The sequence below is a fragment of the Haemaphysalis longicornis genome, unplaced genomic scaffold (genome assembly GCF_048455015.1).
Source record: "Haemaphysalis longicornis isolate Haplotype H1 unplaced genomic scaffold, Haemaphysalis longicornis Haplotype H1 scaffold_12, whole genome shotgun sequence".
In the NCBI taxonomy this organism is placed as follows: Eukaryota; Metazoa; Arthropoda; class Arachnida; order Ixodida; family Ixodidae; genus Haemaphysalis; species Haemaphysalis longicornis.
This window is the reverse complement of record NW_027526225.1, coordinates 76,834,762-76,848,810: the sequence shown is the minus strand read 5'-3', so window position 1 is coordinate 76,848,810 and position 14,049 is coordinate 76,834,762. Positions and strand designations below refer to the sequence as shown.

Below are 14,049 nucleotides of genomic sequence, written 5' to 3'. Positions count from 1 at the left end.
AGCTCGGCTAACGCTGACTGTAATGGCTGTTCGAAAATGACTGAATAAATGAACGACCGAGCAACCAGTCAATCAATTACTCAAACAACGAAATGAACGAATAATAAACCAATTTAGCGTAATGAATAGGCAATAATAATCTGATTGTAATGAAGTATTATCAGTTAACAATTATTCATAAATACTTGAATAAAAAAAGGTTATAATTAGCAATCAGTTTTACTCAATCAATAAATCTTGTACAGCGAAGGAGGAGTGCATGGAGAGAAAGAAATATGCTGAAAGCACCTCGTCGACAGTCCCGTAAAACGTCTACAGTCGAGACGAAAAGTCTGGATTTGACGCCACCCGTCATTCGGTATTTCTGTACACTAAGCGCACTTCGGCTTGGGCAAGAAAACGATTGGGTGAACAGTTAAAAGGTATACTTCACCAGTAACCCGAAGCCACGTGATAGATATTCGCGGCCTTTTGGAAGCTGCTCGCATGAATAAAAAAACCTGTGTCAGGAGTGGGATTCGAACCCACGCCCGGAAGACCGGACTGCGACCTGAACGCAGCGCCTTAGACCGCTCGGCCATCCTGACGAGACAAGTAGCCCAGAAACATCAGTGCTTCTCAAGCAGGCCGCGCTGTAGTCTGAACAGACAAGTGCTGTTGTTTTGTTAGATAAATAAAATAAACACGTACAAAACATGTTTAGCGGCAAAAAAAAAAAACAGCTACTGAAACAAACTGAATACCGCACTCGGTCACAGGCGGCGTGTAGCGCGAGACAAAATTGTCATGTAGAAAATTACAGTATTCCCACTATTCTGACGCGTTTATTGGCCCGATTTTAACGATACGATTATAATGCGAAAGTGAGTTAACGAGATAAATAAGGAAAAATAATTTGGCACTGATTCGACCGCGCAGGTTTAAAAGACAGGGCACCACGTGCCTGGCAAAATACATTTTTATTTAACGCACGCAGCTGTTGTAGCAAGAACCTTTTGTGCTTTATAAGATTGCTCATCCAAACTCCTGCTGGAATCAAAACTGGAGCTGGGAGCATTGAGAGCGTCTGCTTCTTCAAGTGCCTTGTTCTTCAAAATTCAAGACGTGACGGGCGGTTCGTTCATTCGCAACCCCTTTATGAAGTCCGCCGTGGTGCCTTCATGCTCTCGCTCGTGTCACGAGCTCCTTCTGGAGGTGGGGGTCCGAGCGGCCCAACACCTCCATCAGCTTGTCAGGTCTAGAAGGAGCTCGTGACTCGAGCGGATGAAGTCGTCGCGATCCTCAGGATCGCGCCCACCGCGCCTGCAAAATCAAACCTCAAAATGGGAAGTAGGGCCTTACGTCCCACTAGGCCTAACTTAATACGTGGGAAGTTAGGCTTAAGGCCTAACTGCGCGATTTACGGCACGCAGGGCAACGCCATTCTCATCCTATGTCGGCCTGTGGGTAACGGCTGTCGAGATTTACTTCACAACATTACGCTAGGCCTATTTACGTTGCGCTGTCGCGCGCCTGCGTCATCACGCCTGCGCCAGCAAAAAGAGATTACCTCCCTGTGTTGCACATCAACCTTTAGCGGAGGAGGGGGTAACAGAGCTGTGGCCAAGCTTCGGAGGGAAGCGTTTTAATATTGCTACACTTCATCCACAATCGTAATTTGCGTCAGAAGAAAATTGGCTTTCCTGCAGGGCTCATTCGCGTTACAGACGACATCACTTAGAACAATAAACATCTGTGCTTTGGTACGTGTCCGGACGCCTTCCGACGGGAGGTCTTCCAGCACCTCCTCAACTTCCTGGTTGTTACAGGACTAGTGCATCGTTTGTAGCCGTCGAGCCTTGGACGAGACGAACGCTAGATAGACTACCCCACTCACCTCCTTCTTCCCTCTCTTCCTGTCTTCCTATCCTTTGAACCCCCCTTTCCCTTCCCTGGACCGGTTTGAGGGTGAACTCCCCGTTGAGTTGAACAACATCCCAAGTCCTTTTCTCTTTTTGCTTTCTTAATAAATCACCACCACCACCACCAGCTAGGCCCGTGAGGCCTTGCACGAAAAAGGGCGGTGCTTTGCTCATGCTAATCGCAGAATCATGTCACCTCGCGGTCGGCGGGTAAATTTGCGCTGAAAGGACACTTCATGGTGGTACCTCTTCGAAGCCATAAAGGATGCACAGAGCTGGCAAATGCAGCAGCAGCGTTATACGCAACAGCTGGCTATAGTGTGCCCATAGAGGAATGAGTATCCCAAAGCTTGCTCACTTGATATTGACGGATTATTTTAGATTGAATTGATATGGCAGTTCCTATACTGTGGACCTGCGGACTTAAATAGATGATGATGATGATTATGATGATGTTAATTATCATCATCATCATCGTCATCATCTCCACCATGAGGACGACGACGCCGAGTTCGCGAAGCCGGTTGCCGCGGGAGGAGGAGGAATAAACATGTATCTGAAGCTGTCAGCCCTGGGGAAGAGTCCTCATTCCAGTACCCCTTGAGTCCGTCCGGCTTCTTGGGCTCGCTGCGCCAGCCAAAGCTGGTCGTCAGGGTCCGAGCTGGACAGTGCTCTCTCCCAGTGCTCAGGGAAGGGGAAAGGCAGGGGGGGTAGGTGGGGGTTCTTATCACAGCCCCACATGATATGTTAGAGGGTGCCCTGAGCCTCGCAGAAGCGGAATTGCGAGGAGTACAGGGTGGGGGCCAGAATGTGGGCTCTAGTGGGGTGGGGAAATGTGTTTGTCTGATTGCTTCGGAGGTGGCGCTCTTGTTCTTTGGTGAGGCGTTTGTGCGCAGGAGGATATAGCATTCATTCCAGACGGTAATGCGGGTTCTAGCGTGTGCTAGCGCGGTCCACTGCGGCAGCGATGTGAAAGCTTGTGGTAAGAGCGATCGGGCCCTGCCAATCATAGAGAACTTTCAGCGGCAAGTTAGGGAATCCATATGAGGAGCAACAGGCGGGTCTCTGACAAAGGGAGAGGGGCCGCCAGCTTTCCTCTTTCTCCAGCCGTGCACCACGAGTGCAAGCTGCACCAATTTTAAGTGCGAATGCACTTCTTAAGCGAGCCTGAATCGTCCGCCGCCGTCGTCCGCATACCAACAGCTGCGGGTGCGCGCGGTCCTCGTCTTCCTCCTCGTCTTCCCTAGCAACGGGGGGAGATGGGCGCGCGCTACTCTCCTCCTCCTCTCTCCGCTCAGTGACTGCGGGTGTTGGGCGCCTCCTCTCCACTTCGGGCGGGAGAGCTCTCGCTCGCGTAGCGGGCGCTCCGCATTCCGACGCGTGAGGGCGCTCGTGTAGCCCTCGCCGTAACGGCGGGCGCTACTCTCCTCCTCCTCTCTCCGCTCAGTAACTGCGGGTGTTGGGCGCCTCCTCTCCACTCCAAGATCACGATATCCACCGTAATCGCGCAATCAACAACCGTGCATTCGCACTTACACACTCTCCCCCTCGGGGAAGTGCGAGGGAATTTTTTTTTCGCAAGCCTCAGCTTTTGCCTTCGGGACCATAGCCTCCTCTGTTTTTTGAATATCGCGCTATAGAGGCTATAGTCTCCGGAATCTCGCTGTGCGAAGAAGCGGCCATAATTGTTTTGTGTGCTGATTGTTATGGTATGTGTCGTACCTAAATAATCTGCAAAAAAATAAAGCTCACAAAATGAAAATTTTGTCATAAAAAATTCTGTGATAATTTTAAGGGGAAGTACCTTAACAAAAACTACTCAAAAACCGTTCTCTGACAAGGTGCCTGAAGCTGGCGGATGTTTTTTTATTCAAGATAAAGCAAACTGGATTCCTCCACGTCCGTCCGCTGTCCACGGCACGGTCGTTCATCTCATCAGGCAGCCACCGTGTTTGTGAGTTTCAGTGCCGCATGTTGTATTTATTAGTTTAAAAGTTAAACATCGTATGTGAAGCTATAGAACGTAAAGACACGTATTACGTCGCTCATATTCAAGGGTTCGTGTCTTCACACACAGCGATGGGGTCAAACGTGTGTAAATTAAACTGCTCGATAAAAAAATTGCATTTGAATGTAGGTATACATTTCTTTGCACCATGCATCTGATAAAACTTTTTTTTCTGTCGAAATTTTATATAAAAAACAGCAGCTCAGGTCAACAAGCGGCGCTTCATTCGTTGTCACAAAGCGACTACCAATGCAAACCACGCGTGAATTGAGTACAATGCATGCAGGAGTTGGTATTTCTATTACTGTATTTAATATCGCGTGCAAATGACTGCGTATATAGAGTTCCGTACAGATGGAATAACGTGCTGGACACTGTTTCATCCAGGTGGATTCGAAACGAAACGTTTAGCTTTCCGAACGTTTCGTTAACTGAAGAGTATACTCTTGCATTGTAGTTGGTTGGGGTCTATGTGGCGTACTTCTAAAGAGTCTGGTTTGTTCCGTCTGGACGGAATACTAGATGCCCTTTAAAATTATGTAATGTGTGACAATTGCGTAATTAATAAAGCGAAGCTTTATTGTCCTGGCCGATGCCATTGTACGCGAATACGCCAACTTTCTCTGATGATGATGATGAATGATCGTAGGTGAAGTGAAAGGAAAAAAACACTTTTCGTGGCCGGAATTCAATCTGAGTCTCTCGCGTTATGAAGCTGCCGTTTATATGATTGTTCCATTTCGGCATGGCCGAGGCGAACGCCAAGCAGCAGGCACCGAATCATACCATAGACCCTAAACGCAAACGTTAGGCCTACAAAGTGCACATCCGAGAGCTGCTGTGGGTATTGTAGAAAAGCTGTGGCTACCTCCACAGTAGAACATACTCGCACTGTAAGATTGGCCAACCAAACAATCCATCACGAGAAAGCTTCGTGTTCAGCCATCATCGTCGTTAGATGGAGGGGTGCATAATTTTTGACATGATGATGATGGTTGGTGTTTAATGGCGCAAGGCCGACGAGGGCAAAGAGCGCGAGAGAAGTTATTTAATGAAAAGAAGTGATTACCACAAAATGTCGGTATAAAACGTGTAAACTGGACATAGTAAGATCAATAAAGATAATGGTGATGGCTGGTGTATAGGGCCAGATTTGATTATGCATGATAGGAAATGAGGTTTAAAAACTTAACATCTGACAAATACTTAAACACGCGTTTCACAGAAACCATGGCATCTTCACCCAGAAACAACGATGGGTGTAGGGGAATATGTTGTCTGTACAGTTCTCTGAAGTGTTTGTGTCGTGTTGTGTCAAGTGCCTTGCATTGTATGAGTATGTGGACTTTTGACATACTATTTTTACAGGTCTTACAGTTCTTACGATGACTGCACAGGAAATTCAACAGCCTGTGGCACCTATATCTTTGTACAATACAATGAAGCTCCAATCAACTAGCATTCATGGCTTTAATTGTGGTATTTGAAGGATAGTGGGACAACGTTGTTTTCAGAAACTGTTACCGATATACCCCCGCAAAATTCTTGATCTCATCTGCCCATCTAAGTTTCTGCCGCCCCCTGTCACGCTTGCGTTCTCTACTGATCCGCTCTGTTGCCCTTAATGGCCAAGGGTTATCTTGCCTACGCATTTCATGCCCTGCCCTGTCCATTTCTTCTTCCTAATTTTTACTAATATGTCCTTAACACGCGTTTTTTCTCTGACCCACTCCGCTCTCTTCTTGTCCCCCAATGTTACATCTATCATCTTCCTTTCCATTGTTCGCTGAGTCGTCCGCAATTTACGTTGAACCCTTAAGTTGAACCTCCCTTGAATGCGCCAATTACCCGTGTAGTTATGTCCGAAATGAAGCTTTGAATTCATTTTATTTTATTTGGTGTGCTTGGGATATAGTGAAAAAAAAAACGTGCATCTCGAGTTTGTTGTAGACATCGAGAAACTTCTTAATTTTCTCCATGGGGTTATTGTCCGCGCTACACTCAGCTTGTGACCGAGCGGGGTATTCACTCGGTTTGTCTTGCTTTGCCGTGAAATATAATTTGTAGGTGCTTGTTTCACATGTATAGCAAAATAAGAGCAGATGTCAGTTCAGACTAGAGCACGGCCTGCCCGACAAGCCCTGATGTTTCCGCGGCGTCCTCCTCGTCAGGAAAAGATGTTCTAAAAAGAGTGAAACGAATGCCAGTACGTTCATCTGTTAAATCTTTCTTCTTTAAACTTCATAGCGGCACGCTTCCGGTAAAACCCTGGCTGCAGGAAAAAGGACTATATGTACACCCATGGACACTTAACTGTAGACTATGCCAAAAGCTGGAAACAATTGAGCACATCTTTCTGGACAGTTGGGATGCGGTGTTTCACTGGGACATCCTCCAACGAACCCTGAAAAAAGACTTACCATTAACGCCTTATGGCATTCGCTTTTTGCCCGTAAACAATGATGGAAGCGTGCCCTATGATATGTTCATGGCACTTAGTCTGCATTCTATGTGGAAAACTCGCATGGCGGTTCAAAATGCCGAAGAGGATGCTCGCACAGTGCGAGAGTACTTCATTGAAAGCGTTGCTTATATAAGAGAAGTTTATCGAGTGATGCCGGAAGAGCCTGAGTGGTTACCCATTCTGGATGTTCTAACGCAATTTAAGATGTTTTAAGCCACTCCCTTCAGCCGATTGGTGGCTGGAGCTAGTAATTTGTGTACTGAACAGTGCGTGTTGTGTTGTCGCCAAGCAGGCAATAAAAAAAAAAAAGGATGGCCGAGCGGTCTAAGGCGCTGCGCTGCGTTCAGGTCGCAGTCCGGTCTTCCGGGCGTGGGTTCGAATCCCACTCCTGACATGTCGTTTTTTTTTTTCGTTTTGTAACGACAACAAGAAGAGAGGGGGCACCACTAAATGTACAACCTCCCAAATTTTATTTATATAGCGGGAGCGACCACACAGTATCTTAGTATATACACTAGAGAGGAATCCGGCACTAGCGTCTATGGGGCTCACATCAAGGCCGTCTGTGCCGTCATGGGCCGCGATTATACCATGCGCTCGTCTTAGTTTCATCATTGTCTTGGATTGAAACGTTTCAGTGTCCGTATATTTTAACACAGTGACACAAAAACGCAAATAATGGTGCATTATTACATAAGAGGAAAATAAAACAGGGGGTCGTAAAGCTAAGGAAAAAGAAAGTAGAGCGTATTTTGGCCGTAACGGTTGTGCATATTAAACTGGAGGTCAATACAATGTTAATATCACGACAATGTTAATATTTTGAGAGAAACTTATTGTAGACTGTCGTTTTATTATTTTTACCATTATTTAAAATAGGTTGTTTTAAAAGCGCAGAAATGTTTTGGAGCGTCCCTTTCAAAACACCGCTTTCGTGGTGAGCCGGTGCAGCGACCGTCAGCTACAGTTCAAAAAAACTTGTTGCTGAACGAGCTTGTTCATACTTGAAGAAAAAAGAAAACGTGGAGGCAGTGAGCGAAGACAAGATATGGACGGCCGCCGGCTCCCGTATCTGTCGTGTCTGGTCTTCATCGAAGTACATTTGGTTTCTTTTTTTTTTTTTGTCAGCTATAACGTTCGCGGCGGCATATTACCCGCTCAGTCATACGTTCCTTCGACTCCGGCATGACCAACTTTAGGAACGATCACGCACTGCCTGCTCTTTCACCGAGCACGCATTTGCCACGGCTCACGGCTACAACAGAACAGGGAGCATTTCGGATACCTCGTAGCTCGTACACGTGTTGATTGATTGTAGGGTTTAACGCGCCGACGCAACGCAGGTGATGATGTGCGCTTAGTGGTCGACTCCGGATAAATTTCGACCACCTGGGGATCTTTAACGTGCGCCGAAATCCTGTACACACGGGCGTTTTAAGTGCGAATGCACTTTATAAGCGACCCCAAACCATCCACCGCCGGCGGCGGCGGCGGCGTCGGCGGCGTCCGCAGTGCTCCTCTATATTTAAAAAAGAAACAGCATCCGGCGCCAGGTTTCGATCCGAGGACTTTGCGGCTGCAGCGCGACGCGCTACCGACTAAGCCACGGACGCCACGCTGATATCAGTGTGAGTAACGCGCCTTATATCTTTAACGCATTCAAACTACGTCGTCAGCGGCGTGCGTTGGCGACTCAGCGGCGTTATAGCGGCTTGATAACTGCATGGTGTACACGTGATACTACAAACCCGATGGAAGAGATGGAAGAGAAGGCGGCGAGGCGGTGGGCTGCGGGGGCCGAGCGCAAGCGCCGCAAGCGGGCCGACAACCGTGCATTCGCACTTTCACATTCTCCCCCTCGGGGAAATGCGGGGGAATTTTTTGCTTTTCGCCTCCATCGGAAAGCGACTGCCACGGCCGGGACTCGAACCGGCGTCCTCGTGCTCAGGAGCGCAACGCCTTAGCCACTGAGCCACCGCGGCGGGTTCGTAGACGTGTTAATACATAAAAAAGAAAGCAAATTCAAAAGCTGGTGAAGAATCAAATAGTTAAGCCAAGCGCAAGCCATAAGGGGGGCAAGTCATTCGCAAGTCATTCGCATATAGCAAGTCATTCGCATATTCTTGTTTGGCAGGAACAATAGGGCAATAGTGTGCGGTGGTAAACAACGAACGAGCTTCTAACGGTGTTTTGCCTTTATATACGGCATAGACCCTGAAGTTTCCTCTAAGAGAAATTCCGCGGCTTCTTCAGCACACGGATGCACCACAGTCAATACATCTAGTTAATCTATATAAGAACATTTATCAGCACTGCTGAACCGCGCAGCAATAAAGAAAAGAAAAAGCAGCAGAGTGGCGCAGTGGAAGCGTGCTGGGCCCATAACCCAGAGGTCCGTGGATCGAAACCACGCTCTGCTACAGTTCTTTTCTTTTTGTTTTTGCACTATCTGTATTGTTTCAAGCTGCGTTGCTGTTGCAAGACCATCCAACAGTCAGCTTGATAGCCTTGATTTTCTTTCTTACGGAGGGGGGAGAAGGGGAAGGTCATTATGCATAATCTTTTAATTATTGCCTAACTTGTGTACCATGTTTAAGTTGTTACAGAGTTGCTGGCGCTAGTATATTGACCTAGTTTTTCCGAAAAATTCATCGCCACCTTTGTAACAAAAGGGTTGTTTAAAAAAAACAGCACGTTTATATCACAAAGCTTCTCTTTACACGTATCAGTGACCTCGGGGGTGAGGAAAAGCTCTACAGTATGCGGGGAAGCGTTTAAACCACTGCGAGATGTAATATTTTAGTAAAAAAAGGCGTAAAATAACCATGGGAGTGGTTTACACTAGGTTTCGAAGTCAAATGGTGTATGAGTGCTGTTTTTCCTTCTCAGCGTCTGAGATAAACTAAGTTTTGTCTTTGATGCAAAGATAAACAAAAGATTATGTGAAAGATTACGTGAAAAATTACAGTAGCGCGAAGAATAATAGTTCGTCAAACTCAATCAATCAATCAATCAATCAATCAATAAATCAATCAATCAATCAATCAATCAATAATTGAATCGGCTCAACTATTAATAACCCACCAACGACAAGGTAGCACTTAACTAAATTATAAGTACTAACGAATTTTTGTAAATATTAGTTAGTACTGAATTGCCTGTAATATTTTTTCATGGGAGATAATAGTTAAGTTATATTTTTCAAATATTTCGCTAAATTTTCAATTATCAATCAATAAATAATTATAGCCAGTTGCTTTATTGATAATGGATTGTCCCTTAATTAAAATTACGAAAGTGGATGATCAATTTATAAATTGGATAAATCAGCCCCTCAATCCATCCGGGCCTGTTCCCCAAAAAATACCGTTACGGGACGCCGCTCACAGGCTTTACGTTCTTTTCCTGGTTCTAGTACCGCCAACGCGTATCGCGTAAACAGAGCCCAGTCTGTCTTCCTTGCGCCTATTTTTTCTCTGCAGCCGTTTGCTTCGCTGAAGCATGAGCCATAACAGCACGTCGACGTATAATATATCGGCTAATCACTGACATGGTAATTAGAGCCACCCAGCCTCTTCTATTTTTTCCCCCCAAAACTGTTCATCACCCGGAAATTATTCGGTACGTCGAACCACACGTGCCGCGCTCTCCTCGGCGTACACAGACACGCTATTCCGGCGGAAAAACTTCCGTGCTTCGTGAGTCCTGCACAGCCTATTTCTTCCCAGTTAATTACTCAGATTTTTCCCCCCTCTCTTCTACACCAGGTTTCGTTGACTCGTCAAACGGCCGGCGCGAGTGTGCGCTGCGTTGCTCGGTCGACGTCGCGGCCGGCCAGCCACGCGCGCCTGTTAGAAAGCTCTCTCGGTAATTGTGCGCGACAGATGCTCAGTGGAGTCGAGAGTAGCACCGGTCGCAGCTGTAACTCGGCGCCCGAGGGTAGGAGGCCGGCCGCGAGGTCGTCTGCGACGCTGACCTTTCTGGTTTGCCGCTCCGATGACTTCATTTCGGGCCAGCGGCGATCTTCGCTACGCTGAACGCCCTTGCGTTTGCAGAAAGAAGGGAGTGAGGGCGGGGTTTGGGATTAGGGAAACGGAAAAAAAAAAGGCGCCGGGGTTGCACTCCGTCACCCAGTAATTAATTCTGCGCAGTAGCTTTTGCCGAATACTGAGCGAAAAGCGACTCGGTGTAGTAATTAAGCCAATGAGCTTGCTCCCGCGCCGTCGTTTTTAGCGCGGAAACGTTACTCGGTTGGCAAACGAGCGCAGACGGCTAGCGTCGGCAAAAAGCCATTTCCGGGGGAAAAAAAAACACGGGAGCCTCCGGACCGCTACTGACGCTAGCGCCAACAGTTTCTGCGCGCAAGTTAGGTCATCTCGCTAAAATAGCCCTGGCTAGGACAGAAGTACGACCCCATGGACTTGACGTGACAAGCTATTCACACGTAACCTATTCAATCAAGTCACTTTGGTACTACTCTGCACCAACGCTACGCGAAACACTGAGTTCAAGGTGGTATAAGTACGGATGGAATAGTCCCAGGAGAAGAAATGAAACACGCCAAAACGAAGCTCGCCTCTTATGGCTCCATAGTGCGTGCCTAATAAAACACTAAGAAAAGGTGTGCGCGCCGAGTTTCAACCTGAGATTTCGAAACATGGCGCTGTGCCCGTGGTTGGGCTCTGCCTCGCGGGCGATTCGCTAGATGGCGCAAGGTGGATTAAGGAGCGTAGTTGGAACCTATCGTATTGAAAGTCCTCGTATGATTGGAGTGTTGCAACTCTTAGCTTAATGAATTCTGAATTACCCGCCGCGGTGGCTCAGTGGTTAAGGCGTTGCGCTGCTGAGCACAAAGTCGCGGGTTCGATTCCCGGCCGCGGCGGCCGCTTTTCTGACGGAGGCGAAAAGCAAAAACTCCCGTGTGTACGAGATTTCGGCGCACGGTAAAGATCCCCAGGTGGTCAAAATTAATCCGGAGCCCTCCACTACGGCGCGCCTCAATTAACGCCTGCGTTGCGTCGGCGCGTTAAACCCTAGAATCAATCAATCAATGAATTCTGAATTCTTCATGTCCGCATTCTTCATATGAATTCTTGAAATTAATTGTCCGAAGCTCAATCGCATGCACGCGTTTGACATTTTCATATATATATATATATATATATATATATATATATATATATATATATATATATATATATATATATATATATATATATATATATATATATATATATATATATATATAATAGGAAATGAGTGGCTCGTTGAAATAAGACAGAAATAAGGGTTGGCAGTCAAGAAAACCTCGGAAAGCAAAGGGGGGAATGCGGTAGGTCATAGAAACAGATGAAGAATTTTTTTGAGTCAGAAAGGAAGAGGTGAAAAAATGTCCGCCGGGTGGGATCCGAACCCGTGACCTCCAGATTCCGGTCTGGTGCGATGACCACTACGCTACCGGCGGCGCTGTTTCCCCACCACCTTATCGGGTGTTTATGTTAAGGTATTTTTTGTTTCCTGCACGTGGGGGTGGTAGCCAGCGCCACTCGGACTACTCGGGGTGAAGGGGACCTTCTTTTTTTTTTTTTTTTTTTTAGAAACGGCTCAAACCACTGGGAAGAAAATGCCATTTCTCAGAACGTTTTCTTTAACAAAAAACAGTTTTGACACTTGCAGACGTCTTTCTCTAAGTTAAAGACTTCTAAAATATGAGTGAATTTCTCTTTTTGGTCACGATCACCATCATGCCTAACACATTTAATGCCTTCGCGTTTTCGCGTGTAGCACGGCCCGCTCAATTAATGTCATTCGTTATCTTGCGGCCTTAAGCACCTAATGTCATTTTTTTGTGTACGTGTGGCACGGGTATAACACTTTTCAGGACTGTACATGTTGTGCACCAGCAATAATAATCTTTTCAAGGTGTCCCCAGCCCTCTCTTATGAAGGTGCACTTATCGCAAGCCGCCTGAGTCCTCCATACTGCTTGCAACTACAGCACCACCGGAATACGAACCCACCACTCACCGAACTCGCCACCGGCCGGGTTAATTATCCTAACACGCGTACGCACCGCCCGAATGTGCCCTCCGTTTGTTCGTCAACTATCTGAGCAGTCCACGGTTGACCGGTCGTCGATCGCGCTGAGAGGGCGCGCTCGCACCCGATCCGGATCTGCGCCGCAAGGTGCTGTACCGCGTTTCTACGTAAGCAATCCGCTGCTTTTATGAATTGATGTTGTTGATCGTAGGGTTTAACGCGCCGACGCAACGCAGGCGATGAGGCGCGCCGTAGTGGAGGACTCCGGATTAATTTTGACCACCTGGGGATCTTTAACGTGCGCCGAAATCTCGTACACACGGGCGTTTTTGCTTTTCGCCTCCATCAGAAAAGCGGCCGCCGCGGCCGGGAATCGAACCCGCGACCTCGTGCTCAGCAGCGCAACGCCTTAGCCACTGAGCCACCGCGGCGGGTGCTTTTATGAATTGCGAAGGGCAGTAGATGGGACAAATTCGTTTACAGCGCAGCTGGAAACGAAGGTTGGGACTGAAATTGCATGCGTCTGTCGGGTCGCGTCGTCAAAGAACCGCTCGCGCTCGATACATAGCTGGTGTAAAATGTTTTCAGCCCTCCACCTAATGTTGGCATCAAGAAAGAAAGATTGGCGAAGCTTGTACTAAGTCGCGCAAGGCTTGAACACTGAACATGTTCCGCTGTGTCTTTTTACTGTGGTAGTAGTAGTAGTCATCGCCATATTCATCTATATCGTCATCCCCCTCATGCACGAGTGGCGGCACCGGATTGTTTAGCCCGCAGGCTTTCACACTTGTCTCGAAGTGGAAGCCGTCAGCACGCGCTAGAAGCGGCGCCAACCTGCTTCGCGAACTGGGCGTCTGTAGCGCAAGCTGCCTCGTGCTCCCCCCTTGAGGCGTGGACGCACGTCGACGGTTTTCTTGGTATTTTATTGCGACCACCACGCGCAAGCCTGGACGACGCAAGGCGCTTCCGTAAAACGAGTACTAACATACGCGGTGAACGATGGAAGTAACTATGACTTGGGGTTTCTAGATGATGCTGTTCGTTGTACGGCCAGGAGCAACAGTTTCACTGTTAAAAATTTCAAATTGGTCGCTAAGACGCTTGTACGATTCCGATGAGTTTGATTTACTTGACATGGTCACGTAGTTCACAGCGATCTTACGAACTATAGTTAAGCAACGTGTGGGTACGAGCGAGTTGGTAATCCATTATAACTTTGTTGAGCGCAGCAAAGAGAACACAGGACGAGGGATACAAGGACGAGCGCTACTGACAACTGAATTTTAATGACAACCACGCGACACATAAATAGAAAAGAATCACAACACGCTCAAATGACTATGAAGTTTATGACATCACTGCACATCCCCCCCACGCACTCGTCAGGCACGCACGTGTGATAAATGTTTATCTAAGAAGGCCAGCTCTTTCGAACTCAAAGATATGGACGTCGAACTGACGCAGTCACCTATCCGCTGCATTTCCGCAGCCTCAACGATCTCTTACGTGCGCTGATGCGCGTGTCGAAAAATGACGGAGCACGCATCGTACAGCCGGTAAAACGCTTGTCTATAACAGCGATTTCAACTTCAACCAGCTACATCCGAAAACTGCCGAAACATACTCGTTCCAAACATG

The 14,049-nt window shown here is 47.4% G+C and overlaps 2 non-coding genes across 2 annotated transcripts; one reads left to right on the top strand and one right to left on the bottom strand.

Annotated features, from left to right (window-relative positions):
• Nucleotides 1–503: 503 nt before the first annotated feature.
• Nucleotides 504–587, bottom strand: Trnal-cag (transfer RNA leucine (anticodon CAG)). The gene has a single exon. It is a non-coding gene; the product is annotated as a tRNA-Leu (tRNA).
• An 8,134-nt stretch (nucleotides 588–8,721) lies between these two features.
• Nucleotides 8,722–8,793, top strand: Trnam-cau (transfer RNA methionine (anticodon CAU)). The gene has a single exon. It is a non-coding gene; the product is annotated as a tRNA-Met (tRNA).
• Nucleotides 8,794–14,049: the final 5,256 nt, after the last annotated feature.